The 10,814-nt window shown below is 41.0% G+C and overlaps 1 long non-coding RNA gene across 1 annotated transcript; it reads left to right on the top strand.

Annotated features, from left to right (window-relative positions):
- Nucleotides 1-2,809: 2,809 nt before the first annotated feature.
- On the top strand, nt 2,810-8,848 carry LOC308188994. Its single transcript, XR_013945932.1, has 2 exons — nt 2,810-4,120; nt 7,527-8,848. It is a non-coding gene; the product is annotated as an uncharacterized lncRNA (long non-coding RNA).
- The last annotated feature ends 1,966 nt before the right edge of the window (nt 8,849-10,814 follow it).

The raw sequence follows: 10,814 nt of genomic DNA, 5'->3' as shown, positions 1-10,814 counted from the left end.
AAACAGCAAGTGGTCTAGGGGGAGAGAATAAAATTTGGACAAGCTGAAACGTTTTGGTGAGCAGCTTTGGCAAATCAAATTTCAGCAAAATTTTCCCTGATGCATCATTATTTTGTTCCAGCCAGCCAGTTTAACCACTTGCTTGATATCTCTCTGTAAAAGTCAAGCCTGTTCCTGGCTGCAAGTCTGTACTCTTAAAATATTACTCAAAAAGATGCTTGCACTCCTTAAAGGTCAGATGGAGACAGGCTGTCTGTTAGCTGTCCAGTAGAAGAAATCGTGGATGCCAGCTAGATAATCCTGAAGAAAAAAGAAACGTCGGCATCAACAGAGCTACGTCAGGGTGAGTTGATCCTCTGGTCATGACTCTGGAATGACTCTGGGATGACTCTGGGAGTCATTCAAACACCTTCACAGAGGGGTTTCTGTCACATGAAAACTTTCTGAGCTTGTCAGGGTACTGCTCACTGCCATCAGTGAGCTCGTATGGGTGCCCACTGTTGGTCTGCTGTGGCTGCTGGTGGAAAGGCTTACCAGCAGGATCAGTCCTACAGACTTTGCAGGAGCCTGCAGAGCTGTATGGGAATATGTACTGTACAATATAGCTAAATGAAATCCATGCAGCTTGGGAGGAAGCACTGTTTTGTTCTCTGTAATAGCTTCACTGCTGAAACACTGACATGGGCTCTGTGAGTGTCAACAGGAGAGACAACATCTTCATAAGCTTCCAGGCCAGGGGAAGAAGGTGGTGTCTTTGCTTGGTACTAAAAGCAGACTTTCTGTCTGTAATTGTATCAGTGACATTATCTGCTGCAAGAAGTTGTGTTCAAATTAGCTGGCATGGAGGAACATTGTGGCTGTGGATGTGAGTGAAGGACTCCACCAATTCTCGTATGGCTATCCTTCTTCTTATCACAAGATCCCTGAATGCTGTCCAGCTCCGAAAGCCAGGGAGTTTAATTGTGGTCTTGTAAAAGAAAATAAAAGAGGAGTCAGCGTGACGACTGTATCTGTCCAATAACATAGTGACAATGTTCGGATCAAGCATGTGGCTCATTTGATTGCTGGAGTAAAACCAGGTCACTCAAACTGAGTACATATTTATTTTGCGGTAGAGTAAGTAGCTTAAAAGATTTATTGTCTCCTTGGTCTGCTTCTTTTGTAATCTGTCTCACAGCTGCATGAGCTCTAACCAAGCAATGTCCCACTGCCAATACATACAATTTGCTCTTCAGGTTGGATCCTCAGCAGGGTCTGTGCCCACTTGCAGCAGCTGGTAGTCGAATCCATGAGGTCCAGCCTTCTCCCACACCTCTGTGAAGACCCAAATAAACGCCTCGTCCTGGGATGGAAAGAGACAGCCTTCAGTGAAGTCATTAACATCCTGACAAGGAAAGGACACTTGCTGTGGACCTGAGATGGCGGGAGTAGGTGACAGCCACGTACAGGGGTGACAGTGTCATTGGCAACAGGCAGGCCAGGAGAGCCAGAGCAAGGTAGGACAGTGTGAAGGATCCTAGCTCTGTGGCACTTTATATTTGCATCAGGATACAGAGAAAAAGTGTTATTTCCTGCAACCTGGCTTCTGGTTGCAGATCCTTCCTGATGTATTTTCTTTGATATTGCCTTTATGTGTCTTCCATCCAATTGCAGGAGCACAGCTTGCTCCCAGTGTCCGTATGATCACCAGTGGTGCTGACAGCCCCCTTCTGCTTCAGAAGACCTTATTGTTCTCTGCTGCTCACACACCAAAAGCCTTTCTTTGGGCCACAGGACAAGGGGTTGTCTCAGACAGCCTTGGTGTCCCTTCCAACCCAAATTACTCTGTGAAGCCGTGAGACCTTTAGCTCCATGACAGGTGCCTGAGAGCTGGGGGCACACTGGGGCAGGTGGAAGACAGGCGGTGGGGATGCGTCCTGTGCTGGTGAGCAGCCAGATTTGAGGGGAGCAGGAGCAGCCAGCGAGATGCTTGCTGGCTGAGGGACGGGCAGGAGGGACATCTGGCCAGACACTGGCTTCTCAGCTCAGTGGGAACAGCGGTTTCAGTTTGTTTTGTATAACTTTCTGTGGGCTCTCTCAGGAAAGTGCGATGGATGATTTAATGAATCATTATGAGTGTGTGGGCTCTGCCTTCCAGTGGGTGAGATCTCTTTCACTCCAGCTTTGTCTCACATTATAAAGAAGTAAAAATGTGCTCTTCTGGAACTTTTTATTTATATTTCACAATAAAAGCTCTGACAGCTGAAATAAAGCCGTTAGTGGATTTATTCTTTTCAAAAGTACAGACTCAAACTCATGGACAAGGAGAAATTGTGGGGGAAAAAAAGCAAATGATTTGGACTTACAAGGAAAATAAGGAACAAGTGATAATAAAGTGGGATGAGGATGGTCAGGTGGCAGGGCTTTGGGCATCAAGGCTGGCAGCTATTTCTTGCTGTCCATTTCCTGCCTCCGCTGAGCAGGAGGAAAGGCCATGTGCTCTCCCATTACCTACAGTTATTTAGCACTGAGGACAATGCAGTGCCCATGGCAAGCTGTGGTACCTGGCTAAGGAATTTCTAACAGCCTGACCATGCTGTGGAGGAAGGTGCTGGCGAGATGTGGCTTCTAGCAGGACCTGTTTGTGCTTTCATGCAATGTTTCTGTAAGTCCTTGGTCTTTCTCTTTCTTTCCTGCAAGTCACTGTGACCTTCTGCTTGGCCCATGCAGAGAAGATGATCATGGAGAAGCCTTTCTGACGCCAAAGTCTGAAGAACGAGGAACATTTTTCCAGACTGCACATGCTGGGGAAGTTTGTAACTGGGGAGGAAAGAATTAAAGCACAGAGAAAGAAGTGTGTATGTGCCATGTGTGTTTTAAAGTATTCCTAACACTCTTGATAGGAAAAAGGGAAATGTTAAGAATCAGACATAAGGCTTGTGAACTCTCCTCACTGTTGTGTTACTCTTCTGGTATGTGTCAGACAATAATAATATGGAAAACAGGGTGTTGTAGAAAGTTAAATATACCAGTGACGTAGCCGGGGAGGACAAATGAGAACATGGAGAAAGATGTAACCTGGAGATTAACTCCCATGTGGTCATTCTTGTGAATTCTGTCTTAATCTGTTTAATGCTGAAATTGTTTGATTTTCATGTCTTACTCAAACTTAAACTTACTACATAACTAACAAATTAAAGAATTAAAACTTTATCAAGGATGTTCTAAGAAAAGCCTTTTTCTATTTAATATGTTGTTCCAGGAGGCTGACTTTTGAATATTCGTGCGCAGCAGTTCCAGCTGAATGCTGTGAGCTAACAGTTAAAATGCAGTAAGCAAATATTGAGACAAGTTACAAAAGTGCTGGAGATGGCATTGATCCTATTTCTCAGCCAGTAGAAACTCTCTCCTCCGTCCTTGACTCACGTTCTGCTAGGAGTTTCCCCAAACACCTCTTCTGGGCTTGGTGCCAGCCTGGGTGACAGCAGAGGCTTGCCCAGGCTGGAGGGCAGCAGAGGGGATGTGCTGGCTGACCTCTGCAGGCTTTTAACATTTTTACCATCACACACTTGCTCTAAGCCACAGTAATAAATGCATGGCAAGTTTCCCACCATCCCGCCTGCAGATGAATAACCCTCTGAATGCAGAAAGTTTCATTAGTCCCAGGGAAGAGGAGAGACGTCAGGCTGTCACACAGAAGGGTATCTTTGTGAGTAATTAAACAGACATTGCAAACCTTGCCGTACTCAGGCTAGAGAAGCGTCCTCCTGCCCTGACACAGTGCATTGCAGTCCCTTGACAGTTCCCAAGCCTCCATCCTGACGGATGTAGCAGCTTGGCTTGCTCCTGCTGGGTTATTTCAGACAGATTCTGGGCGAGCACCTCAGCTCCAGGCAAGGCTCAGCAGTGACTCAGCAAGGGGATCAGATTATTTCCGCTGCGCTTCATTATCTGACCAGGAACCCAGCACAAGAGATACCATTGCTTCATCAAATAACTGCTGGGTGTTTGCCTATCCCCTGTCTGTTTCTGGGAGGAACGCTAAAAGCAGTGGCACAGCCATGCAGTTTTAGCTGAGCCTGCACGGGGGGCCTGAAAAGATGAGAGGGCTTTATGGAAAGAAAAGACAAGTATAGCAAAGGTATATGTTTTTAATAAATTTGTTCTCCTAATAGTAACAGAGGCTTTACATGCACAAAGCTAAGCTTGATTCATTAGCTTTCCTTGTTATTGATGAAAGACTTTAATTTTTTCCACATCTAATATAGGTTTATTAATTCTTAAATCAAATATACATTATTTTGTTGTTTCTCAACTGAAAATGTATGTTCTGAGACCAATTAAAGTAAAGTATGGGGAGTACTTCTCATTCAGGCAAACAAACATAACAAGGTTATTGTTAATATTTTTCCTCCTAGGAGTCTGCATTTCAGTACTGGTCTACTTTACTGAATGTCTCGATACTGACTTCTTAAGATATATGGCTATATTTACTTGTTTGTCTCTGGATATACATCTTTTTATTTTGGGGGAAAAAAAAAAAAAAACAAACTTTTTTTTAATTTAAGAAACAGAAAACTCTGAAAATCAAAAAATGGAGATATTTTTTCTACATTATGAGCTATCACCTTACTTAATGGACAAATGGAGAAAAATAAAGGAAGGAAGGAAAAAATTTCTAAAAATCAAATTTGAAACCAATAAACCCAGTAAGGTTTCCTAAGCATCATATCTTTTCTTAAGTTTCTTTGAAAAAAATTACATTTTAAAGTGTTTTTAGTAAAATTAACAATATCCATCAATTGTTACAAAACAATTGTTATTAAAGAAATGGAATTTTTATAAAATAAGAACCTTTTTTCCCCCAAGTCTTTTATTAAAATATTAAAGTTTCACAAACTTGAAACATTAAATTACAAAAAATTTTTCTATCTTCCTTGGCACTCTCAGAAACAGAAGGGCTATGTTATCTTAAGAAAGGTCTTAAATTTCTGGTAATGCCACATTCAGGACTGACTGCAAATTGCACAACAGAGTATTTTCTGATAATATTTCCGGACCAATTTTGATGAGTCAAGTGGTCTGGATAACATTTGAAATAAACAGATGGTCTTCTAAATGTTTCTTTTGTCCATCTCATTATTACTTAAAAGTCACTTTATATGGAGTAGATTGAATTTGCCAAATGTCAGATACATTTAATTGCTGCTATTATGGCTATCATTATTAATAATATTAATAATAATATGGGAAATATCAACAGAAATAACAGCATTGAAAACAATGCTATTATATGAATATTATGCCCAGATCTTCTGTCTCCTTCTGATTAGCTTTCTGCCAGAAAACTAGTCTTAAAACAAAAATCTTTAGAAATCAGCCTTAGAAAATTTCACAATAGAAGTATGGTAAATCACTTACCATAGCAAAAGATAAAATAAAATGTACCAACTCGCTATATAATGTGGTAAATTTTACATGAATGCAATTTACATATTTTTTTTTTCCTATACTGCATTCTTTGTAACAGAGTTTTTAACCAACTGAAAAAAAGTTTAGGTTTTCCACTGGAAAAATACCTTCTGCTGAAAGCAAAAATTTTTGCATAAACAACTTAGTTTTTGCCAAATTTCCCTTTAGGAACATAAGGAAATCAACAATTCTGAAGAAGTTAAATACTTTGTTTAAAACAACAGGCTATTTTGTATCTTCAGAGTCTATTAATTTACAGCGCAGCATATAAATTAAAGTTGGAATTAATTGTTTTGATCCTATCAATGGAAGGATTTAGTCTGGCCTCCACTACTGTTTGTTCAGCTCTCCATTTCACTGGGGAACATTCCTTTACTTAGGTGTTTTTCAGAATGGAAGCATTTCCAAATCATGGAATTATTATTATGAAATGAATGGTCAGATTTCTATTCAGCTCTAATTTTGGACTTGTAGTGCAACTTATTGTACCAGGAATTGGGCTCAATAATCTATACAGAGAAAACCCAACAATGTGACTGTAGGCATTTTGTCCAAACAAAGCAAAAATCTCACTAATTTGCAGTTGGGGATACCTTTATTATACCTAAAGTTGGGCAATGACTGAATTATATTTTTCTTCAATTATGGCAAAATCCAAGGAGATGGATTTATCATGCGTATTTGATGTGCTGTCCACGAATTGTCCATCCATATCTTGTAATTTATACATCTGAGAAAGTACTGACATACTATTTTCTTTTGCTGTACGTTGCTCTTTTTCAATCTGTTCCCAAGACTAACATCAAGAAACTTTCATAAAGATTAAATCTCAGTAACGTTTACGGCAAAAGATGTATTGCTAAAAGTTCTTTTTAGACAGAAGCTATGTCCAAATGACACAAATGGTAAGGAAATTCACCTTCAGTGGTGCAAGTCCTATTTGTTTCCATTTAATGACTATGGATAAATGAAGCTATATGGTATCGTTGGCACTTTGCAGCTATGTCAAGAAGTTCTACATAAATATTACTCACATACAAGTTGGTGTAAAATATGTTTGTACTTCTGATTTTTTTTTGATTTTTTTTTTTTTGGTGATTAAAATGTAGGTCCAGGCTCCATTGAACAATAATTGCAAAGCAGTGCTTCACCTTGTTAAATTATCAGGAATGACTAAGCCCAGAGAGAGAATAATGTGAGGTACATTATTTTTCTGGTTTTACTGATTCCAAGGAAATTTCTATTGCTTGTGGCAATACAAATGTAAGAGAATAAAAGAGCATTTGGCTGTGTGTTTGCAATGCACCTCTTGTAAATGATGACAAGTACAGCCCCACAGGAGCATTTCCCCCACATTGACACATCTTTGTAACTCAAAATCACTGCAAGCAATGGTTTGATTCTTTCAATTATTATGTTATAGTGCAGAAACAAGAGAAGCTGTGCACTATTTACAACATCCTATTTCATTATGAAGCACCCCATTCATGTGATAACGTTTAAAAGTAAGAATGGAGGCGATCTTGTATTGACGATTCAGGTGCTTAACAGTTCACTCTCTCAAAGACTTACAAGGTCTATAGAAAGGATTTGTCTGTGCTAAGCCTTACCTGTCTGCTATAAACCAGTCAGACAGATAATCTACAGATATATTTACAAATGGTTACTTTCTTTCCAATGATGAGGACCATTCCCAATGGTGAGAAATAAAATAATTTATAATGAGAAAAAGCTTCATTACTATTCTCATTCTTAGATTCATACACACATAGGCTAAACTATGGAGAAAAAAAAAACACTAGAGAGGTAGATCTGGTACCTATCTCAAGCTGAGAATGGGTTCAGATGAGGGGGAGAGGAGGAGAGGGGAGAAAAGTTGGAAGGGACCTTCAAAAGTCATCTAGTCCATCTGTCTGATCACTTCAGGGCTAACCAATAAATAAGACATATTGTTGAGGGCACTGTCCAAACATCTCTTGAATGCTGAGACGCATGGGGCATTAACTACCTCTCTAGGAAACCTGTTCCAGTATTTGACCATGCTAATGGTAAAGATTTTTTTCCCTTATGTCCAGGCTGAACCTCCCTTGGTGCTGCTTTGTGCTGTTCCCATGCACCTTGTCATCAGTAACAAGAGAAAAAAGACTGGACCATCCCTCTCCACTTCTCCTCAGGAAGTTGTAGAAAGCAATAAGATTGCCTCAACCTTATCTCAGTCTCCTCCTCTCCAGATGAAGCAAGCCAGGTGTCCTCAGCCTCTCCTCAGAGGACAGGCCTTCCAGGTCTTTTACCAGCTTTGTTCCCCTCCTCTGGAAGCTTTCAGGGACCTGAACATCATTTTTATAATGTGGAGCCCAGAACTGCACACAATATCCAGCTGCACACCAATACCAATTACACCAGGAGGGAGGATCGCCTCTTCTGGCCGCTGGCTGTGCTGTGCTCAGGGCACCCCAAAATGGGGTTTGCCCTCCTGGCTGCCAGGGCACGCTGCTGGCTCGCGCTGCGCCTGCTGTCACCGGCACCCCCAGATCCCTTTCTGCTGAGCTGCTCCCCAGCCACTCGTCGCCCAGCCTGGGCCTGGCCCTGGCATCGCTCCGTCCCAGCTGCAGCACCCGGCATTTGCCCTTGTTGAATTCCGTGCCACTGATGACTGCCCCATACCTGAAGTGTGTCAAAGGGGTGAAGAGTCGAGTCGGGTAGGGTAGAGTAGAGTAGAGCAGAGCAGAGTAGAGTAGAGTAGAGTAGAGCACAGTGTAGTGCAGTGCAGTGCAGTGCCAATGTAGGCTTACCTTTACTTCAAGATTATCTGCCGCAGGAACTGTTCCATAACTAATGTGAGAAGCAGCTGTGATCTGTGAATAAGAGGATCTGCTTCAGGGGGTTTAATTATCTCTTACAAGATTCAGTTCTGCTGTAAGAAGAAGGAGAGATAACTACTACAATGAATGCACTACAGTCCAAGAATGTACCAATGAAATGCTGTCCACTTCAAATGGCCACGCATTAGAAATGTGCTGTGAGGTAATGGATGGACTTTCCACTCTGCACTAAGAAAGAGAAACCAGGCAGGAGGATCCTGTGGGACTCACATTCCCTAGGTCTTGGTGTTCTCATCACGTACCACAGAAGTAATAAAAAAGGCCACGACTGTCACTCTGAGTCACCATCTGCAAAGTATTGCATCTCCTGGATGTGATTCCAGGTGGCTGGACTGGGGTCATCCAACTGATGAATCCCATGGGAACTTTACCGGGACGGAGTTTCTTCTCTATCCACATGTGGGTGGTAGGATCAGAGTAAATATACAGTTTATTGTGATGTTTTGTATTAATACTTGTAACTAGTGAGCAAAATAAACATATTCTTTTTTTTTTCTGTAGATACACACAATGTATATACATATATATATACCAGTGAATTAGAGACAATAACTAATCATCAGCTCACTTGTTTGCCACTCACCTAGAACACTGAACAAACTGAAATAGTTGTGAAAAGTGAAAATGCCCTGCATGCTGTTCTATACCTGCATGGTATAGAACTAGACTGATCTATCTTAATTCTCTTCTAAAATCTGATTTTAAATAAATTGTTCTTTCTTCATTCTTTTAAGACACTCCAATTACGTCCATTTGGGCCAAGACTAAGTTTGGCCCTGGAAATTCAATAAAGTCATTTGGTACATGGCAGTAACCCCCAGATTCCTGCAGATCCAGAAACTCCAATTTCTCAATGATACAGCTAAATAAGCAATTGAAAGCCTTAGGCTTAGATCAAAGTGTTCAACTGCTTTCATGTAACAGGACTAATCCCATTTGCCTCATTTGTATGAATATCCTCCCTTGTTTAGAGCAAAGTCATGCCTAACAGGGCAGACTCTAGACATCACACTGTAGTTTTTATGCCTGGGTTGCAACAGGAGTAAACATCCTGAGGCATAAGAGCAAAGATGTCAGAAACAAGGCAGTCAGAGGTAGAAAATCATGTTCGTGCTAAGGAGCCAATGAATTCTGCAAAGTCATATGTCCTCTAGATCTTTAGAGAACTTCTGAATGATGGTCTGTGGTGCTTCTTAAACCAGGGGAAAAATTAGCTCATGTGTTTTCCCTTCATCTTTTCTGCCCCACCTTAGTGACAGGCTCTTGGTCACACTATGCTGAAAATGCCCTTTAGCACTGAAGCCATGAGTCACATCTCCAATGTTCACCTATAATTCCAATTGAGCCTCCTCTTTCCAGTTCATGGTAGGGCTTGCCTCTGTATTTCTTGGGTTCTGATCAAAAACTAGCTAATCGCCAAAGCAGCACAGAATTTGCATGATTGACAGATAACATCCTATGAGAGAACAATAGGCTTCATTTTGGAAAGATAAGACAATAAAGATACTTCAACAAGAAGTCAAACAGCAGGGAGTGCTAAAAGACTCCCAGATCATCACACCAGAATGGATCTTTGTCAGCTAGCTTCATCACAAGTGACAATTTCAGCTTGGAGTATTTGATCAGCTCTAACTCACTCGCTCAACACACGAGGCAACTGAGCTCAGTCACTAGGCTTACCGAAATGAACCAACTCATCTCTAGATCACCGCAGGACGTGAAGCACTTCATACGTGATGGCCAGCTTCAGTGTGCTCTGGTACCATTTTATTCCTAGCCAAGTGTCCAGGTGTCTTATCCTTCAGTCTTGCCACCTTTACCTGGATCTTCGTGTCCCAGCAGCCAGTGAGGGCAGGTTTACAAATAGTGCAACACCAAGGGCACCACTGATGCTACGCCGTTCTCATTTCAGGATGCTTTCAGGTGCTTGAGTCCTTTTCTGATTGATGTTTTCATTCAGCACAATGCCCCCAGGCAGGCCACCCAATGTCACCATGTTTGTAAACAACACTTTAGGGCTTTTCTGAGTCAGAGGTCTCCTTTTGGTAGCTAAGAACTTTAACATTTGCTGCTCCCCTTGATTGTAGAACAAACCCCAGAGCATTTGCTGTGGGACGATTCCTTTATAAACAATGGTGCTAATTTAGAAGAGCTGGTTTTATAGGCAACCACTCCAGCTAAAATAAAAAAATAAAGAAGAGTAAAACATGATTTACATACAACATTATAAAGATAAAAATTTCTCTAGCACAGATAATTTTTAACATTATATGCAGGCTAATTACAGTAATAGAAATATAAAATTGCTTCTCAGGCTCCAGAGAGCAGTTTAATCAAATGTGCTAAAATATAAAGAAAATATTTGTTACAAAATACAAAAAGTTATTATCAAGACATTAGTGCCGATGTTTATCATCAGGGATGATGAAGAGGTGTTTTGCGGCATATTTCTCTGCTGGCAGGAATGTCTCTGTGTTTGAA

This window comes from Anser brachyrhynchus (assembly GCF_964034855.1).
Source record: "Anser brachyrhynchus genome assembly, chromosome: 2".
In the NCBI taxonomy this organism is placed as follows: Eukaryota; Metazoa; Chordata; class Aves; order Anseriformes; family Anatidae; genus Anser; species Anser brachyrhynchus.
This window is presented reverse-complemented; position numbering and strand designations above follow the sequence as displayed.